Consider the following 13448-nt stretch of genomic DNA (forward strand, 5'->3'; position numbering starts at 1 on the left):
TTCATCAGTGCCACGTGATCACATGCTGCGCTCACTCGCTCGCGCCGCCCTACCTGCTTGCCTCAACTGAACTGACAGCAGAAATTTACAGGCCTGATGGAAGTCTGGTCTAGATGTACAAAGGCCAGATTTACAGCTGCAAAGAATTCACGAAAGGTGACCTTGCAAACGTAAACCCTTATACGCATGCGCACTAGTACTCCAGACGCCTCTGTAAATCGCATCAAAGGGTGGTGAGTAGACATTCTAGGGTGCAATTTGGAAAGTTTGAGGACAGACTGGAGTTAATCTCTCTCTCTCTCTCTCTCTCTCTCTCTCTCTCTCTCTCTCCCTCTGTCTCTCTGTCTGTCTCTCTCTCTCAATCTATCTATGCATTTGTAGAGCTCAGTCTTTTGCCACTGTCAAGGGCAGGAGTAAATCCCTTTCCAGGGTGGGAAGGGAAATAAAATAACCCTAAACTTTGTGGGTGTACTGTAAATGGTTTTTCTATACAGAAACTTCCCCCCCCCCGTCAAGAAACAAAAGGGAAAACATAATGCCATTACACAAGGTCTCTGACATTTTACAACATAGAATGCATACAGTTACACACTGTGGACGTGCCTCCGCAAAGAACCAACAAGCAATGGCAAAGCCAGGTGTGCACACACAGGTGTGGTGACCACCTTGGGATGATTTTTCTTCAAGAAATAAAATCAATCCAAGATAGCGGTCAAGCGTGCACATGCATGAGCCATGGCCATATTTGAATGACTTCAATCAAATGAAAAATCTTTCAAAGACAGCTGCACCACATGCATGCACACATGTGGGAGCTATCTAGGAAGGCTTTTTCTGAGACTTTAAGACTAATTATTCAACGATGCCCACCACACATGCATGCACATTCTCAGCAGGCACCTTTGAATAACTGAAGCAAAAAAAAAATCATTGAAAGATGGCCACAGCACATGCATCAGCGGCCACCTTGCAATGGTTTAAAAACGATTTGAGGGTGGATGGCCACTGATACAGAGGTGGCTGGCACTCAGAGATTTAGGGTTCTGGGGCATCAAGCTTGGGGTGGTCTAATTTCATAATGAAGAAAGCAGGTGGTGGAAAGAAGCACAGAGCAAAAAGAGACAGTGAGAAGGAAAGGAAGTAAATCCTCATGCATTGCAGTGCAAGGTGTGACATCAGCAGTGGAAGGATATATGTCATCTAGTCAAAACACGATGAGACCTAAGTGCTCCATGGATGAAATAAGTAACCCTGGGCGTAGTTCGCGAAGTAGCACTACGCGAAGCTACGCAAAGTGCACTTCGCACTACGCGAGCTACACGTAGCACTTCGCGAACTGCGTTGTACCCTGTCCGCACTGTGCAAGATGCCGTTTGCAATGATTGCACAGTGCGGACAAGCATCCGGCACTGTGCAATCATTGAAAACGGCATCTTGCACAGTGCGAGCTGTAGTTTTCTGCCGCTCGAGTAGATTTTTACACGAACGGCAGCTTTCTGAACGCGGACTGGTAGTTTCTCATCGCGAGCATACACGACCACTCGCAATGAGAAACCTGACCTCCCCGCGTTGAGAATCTCGCCGGGATGTTTATTTTCCACGCTCGCGATCGGCAACTTGATGTTGCTGATCGCGAACAAGGTAAAAGTCTCGCCGGGATGTCATTTTGCTTGCTCGCGGTCGCCAACTTGATGTTGAGGACCGCGAGCAAGCAAAAAATTACCGCTGCACTACGCAACGCTACGCTATGCATGTTTGCACTGTGCTACGTGCAATTCGCGTAGTGCGAAGTAGCGCAAACTACGCAAACTACGCAAGCGTAGCGTAGTGCTTTGCCCAGGCTTAGAAATAAGCACAATACTGTTGAAGAAAGCTATCAAATCAGTAGCAGGGAAATGGGGAAGACAAAACTCCATTGAATCATGAGCAAGGATTGGAAACAAAGCCCCCTCAAAGTCTATATTGGATACAATTGGTCTGTTTGCCACTGGACAACTAAAACTGACTGTAGACAAGACCTAAAAATGAGTTCACAGAGGTTTTTCCAGGATTGTGGCTGAAAAGCTGGAAATCTGCAACTGGATCAAGTTTCCTGGAGTAGCCTGGAAAGGTTTTGAGAATACCTTAAAGTCATAAATCTACAGCCAGGTGAGGTCATGGGCATGTGTGTACAGATTTACTACTTTTGTTTGTGAATTGGGCCCTACATGCCTGACTACCTCCAAACTCTTTATAACAAATACGATTACCCACACCCAAAGCCCATTCGTCTTCCACTGGTTTTATGCACAAAGGGTGCTAAAGTGAATTTCAAGCAACACTAACATAACATGAATGGTGCACAATATGACTTTTTAATTAGCTATTATGTATTTTTATATGTGAGTGTGGGTACCATTTACATACTTAAAGATCTGAGTTTACCTCCCTCATATATGTTGTTAGTGATTCTGAAATGCATTTGCCATTTTTAGGTCTGGCTGGCTTGACGATATTCGGCTTGACACCACAGCTGTAGCCAAACATTATGTGATCTACCTAAAAAATGACTTTAAGGAGCACTAGGAGGAGAGGGGCTTTAGCTTGGCCCGCATATTGGTAGCCAGGAGTACATGTTGTGATTGGGCAGAAGTTCTGCTCTTCCATAAAAAAGCACTTGCCCTTCATGCAGCTGTGATCATTTTGTTTATTCAGCTAGCTGAACATTCAGGGGCACACACATGACATTTTAATGATATTCAAGTGTCTTAGATAACTGGATAATTTACGTTTTCTCTGTCAGCAACACAAATAGAATGGCAGTCATTAACTTTAGACTTCAGAGTCCAGTTTTGCACTTGTGAGCTCGGTGCTACTCTAATCTACATGGAATGTCAGGTCAGGCTTCACAGTGAAATGTCATTTGACCTTATATGATCCACAAAAAAAGAGCTTTCCGATTTCTACTGAAAGAGGGGCTCTCCCACATGTTAGTGCCCTTTGATACAGGATTGGATTTGGTCTAATATGTGTGCTTCCCTTAAAAAAGCTGCTTGTATTGCACTTTTTGACTCGTGGCAAAGTTTATACGCTATACAGCAGGACTGTATTGGTTATGATGGCAAGTCAATGATTATGGCTATAGGCCTGATATGTTTGTAAACAGAGGTTATGATAAAGGCACTAGGCATGGCATATTTATTGTGAAGAGCATATGCTAAAGTCGATAGGCATTTAAGTGTGGATTGTAATTAAACTATATTAAAGTATATACATAGGTATTTTGTTACACAGAATCTCACAGATGGCCATAGTAGGCAATGATTTAAGTGTTGGTCACCCAGTGTGACAAATTGTCAATATAGAAGATTTGCTTAGGAAGAAGTTTAGGAGATATGGTATTTTGCTTAGCCAACTGTAATCTTTTTAATCGTTCTAATTTTATGACTGTGTGTCTGATGGCTGCCTTGTGAAAAAGCTTACGCTCAAAACTGTTGGCCTGAGTTGGATATGGTGACAAGTTATATGTCTCTTTGATGCACTGGAAACCTTATATCCAATTCCATAGGTCTGATCTGCTTATCGTGAAACAATATGACAAAGGGAGTCAGTCTGGACTATTGATTGTGAAAAGCATATGTTGAAGCCAGTAAGCCTTTAACAGTTGGTTGTTATCACATTGTGTTATAGGCTGTAGACAGGGATTTGGTTACATGAAATCTCACAGATTACTGTATTAGACAACGGTTTGGTGTTGCCACTCGCTCTGGCAAACCCTGTGATGATTCTTGTAAAGAAATGTTCAGGGGTTGTATATTGTGTTGTAAAATGTAACTTTCAACATATATGTAATGTTATAACTGTTTGCATGATGTTTGCCAGCTCATGTGCACATGACTAGGCCATTGTTGGATAAACTAGAGAAGCCAATGTTAAAGAGTAAAGGGTCAATCTTCATGCCAGATTTAAGGATTTTTTATTATGGAAGGTTAAGAGAAAGCCAGTAGGCCTGACCTACTTATTGAGAAAAGTATGCGTTAAAGATAATAGGAATTTAAGGATTTGTTGTTATTACACTTTGCTAAGGTCTGTAAAAAGAACAATTGATGGACAGAATGCTGAACAATGTCAAACATTCACCCCCACTACAAAGATCTGGGTCTAAATCCATAGTTATTTTTGCTCACCATGCCATTCCAGTTTGTTCCCAGCCATATGTAAATCAATCTTGATCCTGCTCCCCATGGGAATAGTCCAGTCTGAATTGCCAGGCCAGGTCCTCCCTAGACGGGAAATAAGCATCCTGGGACTGGTTTCGGGGCATTACCCGTCATCAGGCTAGCTTGACTCCAGTGGCATGGAGAGCACGAGACCCACGTCTCGGCATACCCATTACTCTCTGGGTGACAAATGTAAATAGAACAATAGATGGACGGAATACTGAACAATGTCAAACATTCACCATCACCACAGGGATCTGGGCCTAAATCTTTCATTTTCTTTTCTCACCATGCCCTTCCAGTTTGTTCCCAGCCATATGCAAATCAGTCTTGACCCTGTTCCCCATGGGAACAGTCCAGCACAAACTGCCAGGCCAGGTCCTCCCTGGCCGGAAACAAGCATCCTGGGACCAGTTTCGGGTATCACCCCACATCACCCAGGCTAGCTTGACTCCAGTGGCCTGGAGAGCATAGGACCTACGTCTGGGCATACCCGTCCCACTTTGGGTGACAAATAAATTGATGGACAGAATGCTGAACAATGACAAACATTTATCCCCAGTACAGAGATCTGAGTCTAAATCTATGGGTTGTTTTTATCACCATGCCATTCCAGTTTGTTTCCAGCCATAAGACTGTAGGCAGGTATCAATTTAATAGATTACTGTAGTAGGCAAGAGCTATGCTGTTGATGATTCCTCAAATAAACTGGGGGCTGCATGTTGGTTCACCAACTGTAGTTTTGTACATATTTGTAATTTCTTTTTAAAAATGTATGACTGATGGTTGTCAGCTTGTGTGCACTTCATTGTGCATGGGTTGTATATAGTGTCGAGCAATTGATAAAGGCTAGAGGACTTGTTGGTTCACTCTGAAAAGTATGTCAGATTCCTTGGGTGTGATCTATTTATAATGAAAAGTTATGATAGAGCAAGTAGGCCTTACTTACCTTTGTGAAAATCATGTGTTAAAAGTAATAGGCTTTTAAGAGTGGATTGTTTTCACACTGCTAAAGCCTGTAGGCGGGTATTTTGTTACATGGACACTCTGAGATGACTGTAGAAGGCAAGGGTTTTGGTGTGGGTGACCCACCTGTACTAACCGTGGCGAATGATGTTTTGTGCATATTTGTAATTGTATTATGATCTACATGCTGATTGCCTTGTCGGAAAGCTTATGAACCAACACAACAGGTCTGAGTTGGTTATTGTGGCAAGCCAATGATAAAGGTTATAGGTGTGATTGTTTATAATTTAAAGTTATGATAAAGGCAGCAGGCCAGACAGTCATTGTGAGAAGCAAATGTTAAAGTTAATATGCATTTGAAGGTAGATTTTAATGATGTATTAGGCCTACAGATAGCTACTTTCTTACATGGAATTTCACAGTTTACCATAATAGGAAAGGGTTTTGGTGCTGGTTACCCTCTCTGATAAACAGTGACTATAGAATAATTGTACTGTCAGAATCCTTGTTAGGCCCTTTTAGGAGACATATTACTTTACTTTGCCAACTGCAATTTTGTATACTGTATAATATTATGACTGTATCCCTGATGGATGCCCTTTGGGATAGCTTATGCTCTATAGAGGAGGCCTCAGTTCGTTTTGGTGACAAGCCAATGATAAAAACAATGGACCTGATTGGTTCACTAGGATGAGATATTTCAGTTACCATAGGTCTGATTTGCTCAGTATGAAAAGTTATGATGAACGCAATAGGCCTGACAATTTGTTTGAAAAGAACATATGTTAAACTCAATAGGCTTTTAAGGGTCGATTGGGCCTACAGATATGTATTTTGTAACATAATGGGGCCGATTCTGATCCTGGAAAAACGCTGTACAAATCGTGGTATGGAGCGTTTTCTCCATACAACTCGTACTTGTAAGGATTCCCCTACAACCTAGGAAGTACGATCCGTACAAATAGACGCTCTCCATACAAATTGTAAAAAAGACCATACAACTCGTAAATACAAGCGATTCTGATTCGGATTGCCCTGCATGCGATGTTCACATGTATTCCCGGCAGCAGTTTACAACCCGTCAAGTACGATTCGAACAAACGGCACTCCGTACGGCTCTTTTTTTACAGGAGCCAAAAAGTGCTGGGAAAACATTGTACGCCCCGAAAACAGTACGAGACGGACCCCCCATGTACGCGTCGCACACCCCATGAATACAGGGGTACGGTGCGTATGTACGGTGCGTACCGATGACACGGAAAGTGGGGTACGGTGCGTACATACGTGCTGAAGGGGTACTCGTCGTGTACGCACCGTACAAGCACCGTACCCCAAAATCGCTTGTGTACGCACCGTACCCCAAAATCACGTATGTATGGTGCGTACCCCAAAATCGCGTATGTACGGTGCGTACATGCGCGATGTTGGGGTATGCACCATACACACGCCTCGCATGTGGGGGGACCCCTGTATGCCTCATACCCCTATACAACCCGTACCCCGGTACGAGTCGTACCCCCAGAACGAGTCATACCAGGGTACGAGGCGTATAGGGGTTCGCTTCGTAGCCCGGTACAGGCCATTTTCCATACAAATCACATGCTGACAACCCGGTACGAATCGTACTTGATGGGTTGGGCAGCCTTTTTACAAATTGTATGGTCTTTTTTACAAGTCCGTGTCGTACAGCTTTTCCCGATCCGATTTGTAAGGATCGGGCCGATCTGTATGTATTTTTCCCGTACGAATCGTACTACACGGGTTGGAAGGGACTTGTACGATTTGTATGGAAAAAAATACGGATCCGATTTGTATGGAAAATAAAAATCCAGGATCAGAATCGGCCCCTCAATGTCACAGATAGTTAGCAAGTCTTTTAGTTTAGATTTTTTTCCTTTAATAGTTCCCCTTTCAATTCTTTGCTGACCCTCTTTTTATTTGTATGTTTCTTCAGAGGATACCACAGCTCTTCAGGCAGATTTAATGGAGTACTTACTTGGTGGTTATTTCATCGGCAGTGAGTTGCATCCCAAAAGGCCACTTCCCCTAAACCAGTAAACTATTAAGGAATACTGTTGTCCATAGTGTATCACTGTCTTACCATACAAAGATGGCCAGCACTTTGGTTCTAAATATGCTGGCAATGCTTGAAGTTTAAAACAGCAGACTATTTACAAGGTGGACACCCCCTACTATGTTTAGATTCGCTATTTCAGATATATGCCCATCATGTTTAGATGACAGAATGCTTTGTTTTTCTATTTGAATTCTTTTAATTTGACTTCCCTATTGTTAGACCTGTTAGCCTTAGGGTGGTTTCCCTAAATGTTTTGTCTTACTCCTCCATTTTTTGCTGATCTCGTTTTTGTTGGCCTTAGAACTCTGTGCACCTTACCACTGCTAACCAGTGGTAAAGTATGTGTGATCTCTCCTTTAACTGGCACATTAAATTAACTTCTTAGACCCTAGTAAAGTGGTACTACATGTAACCAGACTAGTAAATTAAATGCTACTAGTGGGCTTTACAAAACACAGGTAGGTATAGCAGGATAACTATAAAAAGCATAATCGGTTGACATTAACACGTAAATTGTTATCAGCTGGACTATCATAATCCTACTAAAATACTTACAGCAATTTTTATATGACCTGGATACTGCTTTTTTGTATTATCTTTATCATTTAAAACACAACACTTATTAATGCAAAGTCTTAAAATGTATCTTGAATTGAAAGTAGGTTACGTGTTCAAATAGAAACAAATTCTTCAAAAGAAATTCTTATATCGCTTAAGGGGCTTTCACTGGAGCTCAGAGGTCCGGGCTCTGTGACAAACGTTTGCACTGAAATGAACGTGAGTAGAGTGTAAGACAAAACAAAACACTTATGTGCGAAAGTATAGATAAGAATGTAAACTCACTTACTGAAATTGATTCCAACCGGTTCCTAATCTTTTGGGTGGCAGAAAGCAATCCCAGAGTCATGTCAGCTTAGCAGTCTGAGTCATGTACATGCAGCTCAAGCGTCTCTCATAAGACTCGCCATCACACCCAATTGACCTATTTAATTTACTTGTAAGTCCCTATTAAAATTGCACTACATGTGCCCAGGGCCTGTAAATGAAATGCAACTGACTGCGCTACCCACTTAAGTAGCTCTGTAAAACATGTCCCAACATGCCATTGCAGCCTGTGTGTGCAGTTTCTAAACTGCCATTTAGAACTGGCAAAATAACTCTTTTGCCAGGTATAACATTTTCTTTTTAATACATATAAGTCACCCCTAGGGTAGAACCTAAAAAGCCCATAGGGTATACGGCTTAAAAAGCAGGACATGTACTTCTAACCTTTATATGTCCTGATAGGGAATAACTCTTAAATTCAGTTTTCACTACTGCAAGACCTACCTCTCCCATAGGATACCATTGGGTTGCCTTATTACATTTAAAAAGTGATAACTTTCAATTGGGAGCAAGTAGGAATGTGGAGTTTGGTGTCTAAAGAATTTTAATTTAAAGCCCTGTTGAATGGTAAAGTCAGATTTTAAGTCACAATTTTGAAAATGCCACCTTTAGAAATTTAGCATTCTCTTATCCTGGCCATTTGGTGTCTGCTGTTTGTATCCTGTCTCACACGAATTGGTGGAGCTGGCAGTTGGTCTTTGTGTATTGCCCCCAGACAGTGAGACAGAGGAACATAGGTGTTGCCAGGATGGACAGTCTCTGACTTGATAAGATGGATGAGTTGTCACCTACCACACTTGCACATCACCAAGGTTCTGCCACAAAGGGTATGACACTAGTCTATTGTGACCCCAGACACGCTGGGGCCAGGGCAGGGGGGCAGAAAATTCCAAACACCTCTGGGGTGGAAACCTCCAGAACCTTCTCCTACTTCAAAGTGGGCACTAGGTATAAATAGTGGACCCTCAGACCCAACTATACAGTACACCTGTGGACCTATGGAAAACACAGACGGACTGCTGTGCTGTTCTGCAAGAAGGACTGCTATTCTGTTTCCCTGCTGCCCTGCTGATTGATAGTCTGCTGCCTGAGTGATAGGACTGGACCTGCATCTTGATCCCAGGACCATCAGAGTGACTCCAAGGGATAGTTGGCAGGCCTCCTGATCTGATCCTCAAATACAGAAAAGGATCAAACCACCCTGAACCCAGCACCTGGACTCAATCTGCTGTGAGTCTTGCATCCCACGTGGTGCCACCCCAGTCCTGGCCCCTTGAAAGTTGGCCTGAAGGTGTCCTGCCAGCCCACCTGTGATCCAGTGAGCAGAACGAATGCAACGGAATGGATCTCCTCTCAGCCACTTTGGAACCATCGCTGTGCAATGCATCGCAGCCCGACAGACTCCTTGGAACCAACACTGAACGACGCATCCTTGATGCAGGCCTGAACTTGTGACTTTGTCCTGGTCCGGCACGACCAGATAATCACAGCAAAAAAGAGTGACAGAGTCTTAGAGAAGAATTGTCTAGACTGTGCCAATACTTTTTCATACTTGGGGGTCTTATTTGATCGTACTGGCACATGGACACAGGCTGTTAATCTAAGGAGACTGTTATTCTCAAAGTCACTGGCAGCCCTGGTTAATTTTAGCAAGAAATTGGGCAGACACCCTCCCTCAGAACTACTTCAAATTTACAAGGTTAAATGTGTTGCAATAGCGACCTATGGAGCGGGTATTTGGGGACATGCAGATGTGACATCTTTACAGAGGGCCGAAAACAGATTTCTTAGATACCTGCTTGCTGTCCGGTTAGTGTCTCTACTTTCAATTGCCACTCGGAGCTAGGTATATCTTACATAGCGGATGTCATTGACATTCAACCAATTCTCCTCTGGCATCATATTTGGACTTCAGAGAAAACCATTTTAAATTGGCAAATGATTACTGATTGCTGTGGGTTAGATGGGGCGTCACATATAAGTTGGCTCAGGTATGTAAAGGAATTCTTTTGTAAATTAGGACATCAAGAATATTTTGATAACCCCAATACCTTGACTAAAGTAAATAGGAATGTTTTTAAACTTAGCTGTTTGCAGTATCTAGAAAATATTAGATTAAATACAGAGATATTAAAAATCTCTGTTCTGGCTCACCAAAACATTCTGACCACTTTTAAGATGCAGTCGTATTTAACTTTTGTATCTTCGGACTTCGAAAGATTTTTATTAACACGTTTCAGGATGGGCATTGTCCATAGGTCAGGTAGTTTTCCAGCAATTAACGATTGGTCTAGGCAGCTGTCTAATTGCCCATGCGATGATTTGTCAGCACAATCGACCATGCATGTTCTATTCTTTTGTAAATTTTACACAGTCCAGAGGAAAAGGTGGATTCTTCCGATGCTTAGAACACTAGGCCTGCGACAATGCCGTCCTGCATTCATAGTCATGCATTCCTTGGGGAAGAGTTTGTAATTTTATCTCTTTTGTTGTTTTTAAAGTCTGTTTTTAAGTGTAGAAAAACTATCTTGATGTAAGATTTTCACTGTATAACTTATCCCATAATTTTGTGGTTTTCCATCTTTCTGTAACATGCGATTTTATCGTTATATAAATATGCTTTTATGATTATTTTATAATCGAATAAAGCTTAACTGACTGAGTGACAGAGTATATGTATGATGAATTATTGAGTGCCTAAACTCATCAATGATGCAAAAGCCACTTTCTTTAATAAGCCAGAACTATTGGCATTGCTAATGCTTGTTAACTATTTACTCTGAAGTGTAATGTTTCATAAGGCCTTCTCTAATACTGTTTTAGAAAATGTTTTTGGCAAAATTCAATTTAAGTGTTCTCATAGCAAAAATTAAATTAAATAAAAACAATAACAGTCCAGATTACCTACACTTGTGCCTGATAAACCAAGTTTTACTTTTTTTATCAATGCGCAATGATGCATGGGTGATGCTTTGTACCACTTTCTGCACTGTATTTAGTGTTTGTGCATAATTTGTAAATGCCAATTTGCACCAGCATATGTTGCAGTTCTACTACTTTTCAAAAGTGGTTGTTTTTGCCAAAGTTCAATGTTTTACATATTTAATTCATAAAAAGAGTAGTTGCAGTTCAGCCTAAAATGTGTTATTTGTTTGCTGAAGTGCAACTCTTTTTGCTGACTAAATGAAAAAAATATGTCATACTTAGGAAGTCCAGCTTTTTCAGCATTGACAATGTGTGGCTCTGTGTAGCACCACCTCTGTGTGGAATACCAAGCTTTGTGAATAAATGCATTATAAAGATTAAACAAGATAATGGATATTTGCGAATAAATCTTCACATGATCAAAAATCCTAAACTTTGTTTTCCCAGAGGATAGTTGATCTTTGTGTAAAATTGTTCATTTATAAGTTCTCTTTAAGGAATCCAAGACACACCTTATACATGTTTATCCCTCACCTTCCAAAAGTTCCTTATCCCCCAAAGAAACTGCGCCCGCATAGATCTTCTCATCTTCAGAATCATATTTAGCATTGTTTCCGATGTGCATTGTTATAACTATTAATTAAGTGTCCAAAGACAGGCCATCTTTGCTAGCTGACTGAGCTCCTTCCCCACTGCTGCTCCTTTTGCATAGTATTCTTTTTCTATCTAATTTCATTTAGTTAGACAATGAACAACATAGGATGCTTTATGGCTTCTTCACCATAAGTTTATTAAATATCTGAATTGTTATCAGACGACGCCCTGGAGAAAGTAATACGTAGTAACTGAAAACTAGATGCAGAAGTACCCAGAGTAGACAGGGTGACAGAACAATTAAAATATCTGTTACCCATTGACATGAATTAGAGATCTTCAAAATTCTTGGAAATTTAAATCCTTAATCTTACTTCTTAGCCACTTGCAGCCCCTGAATGCTAGAAGCAGTCCTCCTAGTAACAATGTCCTCAGCTGTTCACTCTTTTTGTATCCAGCTAAACAAATTGTATCAAAACTCTGCTTAAAACATTATTAGCCTTACTTTATCTTTCTGATGTTCTGGAGTGAAGATGAGTGGAGAATTATTTTGTTGTCTTCTCAATAATCATTAAGAGCCCAATTCACAAAACATTTTGCTCATGTGAGCATTATTTATGAGTGCAAAATGTCAAATCTGTTCTCGAAAATGACAGATCTTGAATCAGAAAATCAGATTTTATTGCGTAAACTGCACCTGTGATTTAAAAAAATGTACATCGTGAGCAGATTTATTTGCATTTGCAAACATGACCAAGGGTGGGTAAAACTGCAGCTACTGAGGCATAACGGGGGTGGGGACACGGGCTCCAGTGCAATATCCCTATATTGCCCCTCTCACTGCTGGTTTTTATATTATAATACAGCAATATTCAGGCCCTCAGGCCAGTGCACCATGGTACCTCTGCTCCTGCTAACTCCATTGACTGTCACTATACTTAACTTTACTTACACCTAAATAAAGCAGGTATAAAATATGCAATAATGGTGGCCCTAAACCCGAATTTAAAAGGGGTGTATGGGAAGACATTTCAGAACATGGAAACATGTTTTGCGCGTGAATAATAAAACTAAATCAATTGTGCAAATACACATTTTTTTCTTAAATCTACTCCTGCAGATTGGCAGCTGAATGGACAATGTGCAGGTGTCTGACTAGAAGATATAGTCATGGACGTATATGAACATCGTAACGTGTTTAACGACCACAATGTACAGAAGTAAATCTATATATCAGGCATTTCATACTTTTTCAATACATTAGTCATTGCATCTGTCAAACATGATCCTTCCCCTTGCGTGGGACTAGTCTTAATCACTGCAACATTACCCTTTGTGGGAAATAATCAGGTACATGGTAACTATGCACACTGTTGCTCCAACTGAACTGAAAGTACGGTTGAGGATTTGAAGAAAAATAACATGACAGTATTCTCAGTGATCCCAAATAGTAATTTTGTAAAAAAATGTTTCGTGTAATTAAATTTCTAAAGAAAAAGTTTGAAAAAATGGTTTTGGGTAGAATACACTTTTTGCAGTGCTTAATTTGTCAAATAAATCAAGACTCAACCTTTTTAGGAGCTCATCACTGACTCTGCTCAATACAAAAAAACTCCAGTCCTAATTTCTCCTTATGCATCTTACCTCCATCAACCTATTATTTGTATCTCTTTATCTCACCTGTATGTCACTCTTGCAAGCAAGTTCTTTTTCATCCCTGCTTTATCCCTTTGTCACGCTTTGTTATCTTTCTCTACATCCTTCTTTCTCCCTTTTCTGCCTTTTGCTTTTTCTCTTACTCT

The 13448-nt window shown here is 41.0% G+C and overlaps 1 protein-coding gene across 1 annotated transcript in view; it reads left to right on the plus strand.

Annotated features, from left to right (window-relative positions):
* FGF18 (fibroblast growth factor 18) overlaps window positions 1-13448 on the plus strand; it is a 742080-nt gene that overhangs the window by 351862 nt on the left and 376770 nt on the right. The gene's annotated exons all lie outside the window — the stretch shown is intronic.

The sequence above is a fragment of the Triturus cristatus genome, chromosome 7 (assembly GCF_964204655.1).
Source record: "Triturus cristatus chromosome 7, aTriCri1.1, whole genome shotgun sequence".
In the NCBI taxonomy this organism is placed as follows: domain Eukaryota; kingdom Metazoa; phylum Chordata; class Amphibia; order Caudata; family Salamandridae; genus Triturus; species Triturus cristatus.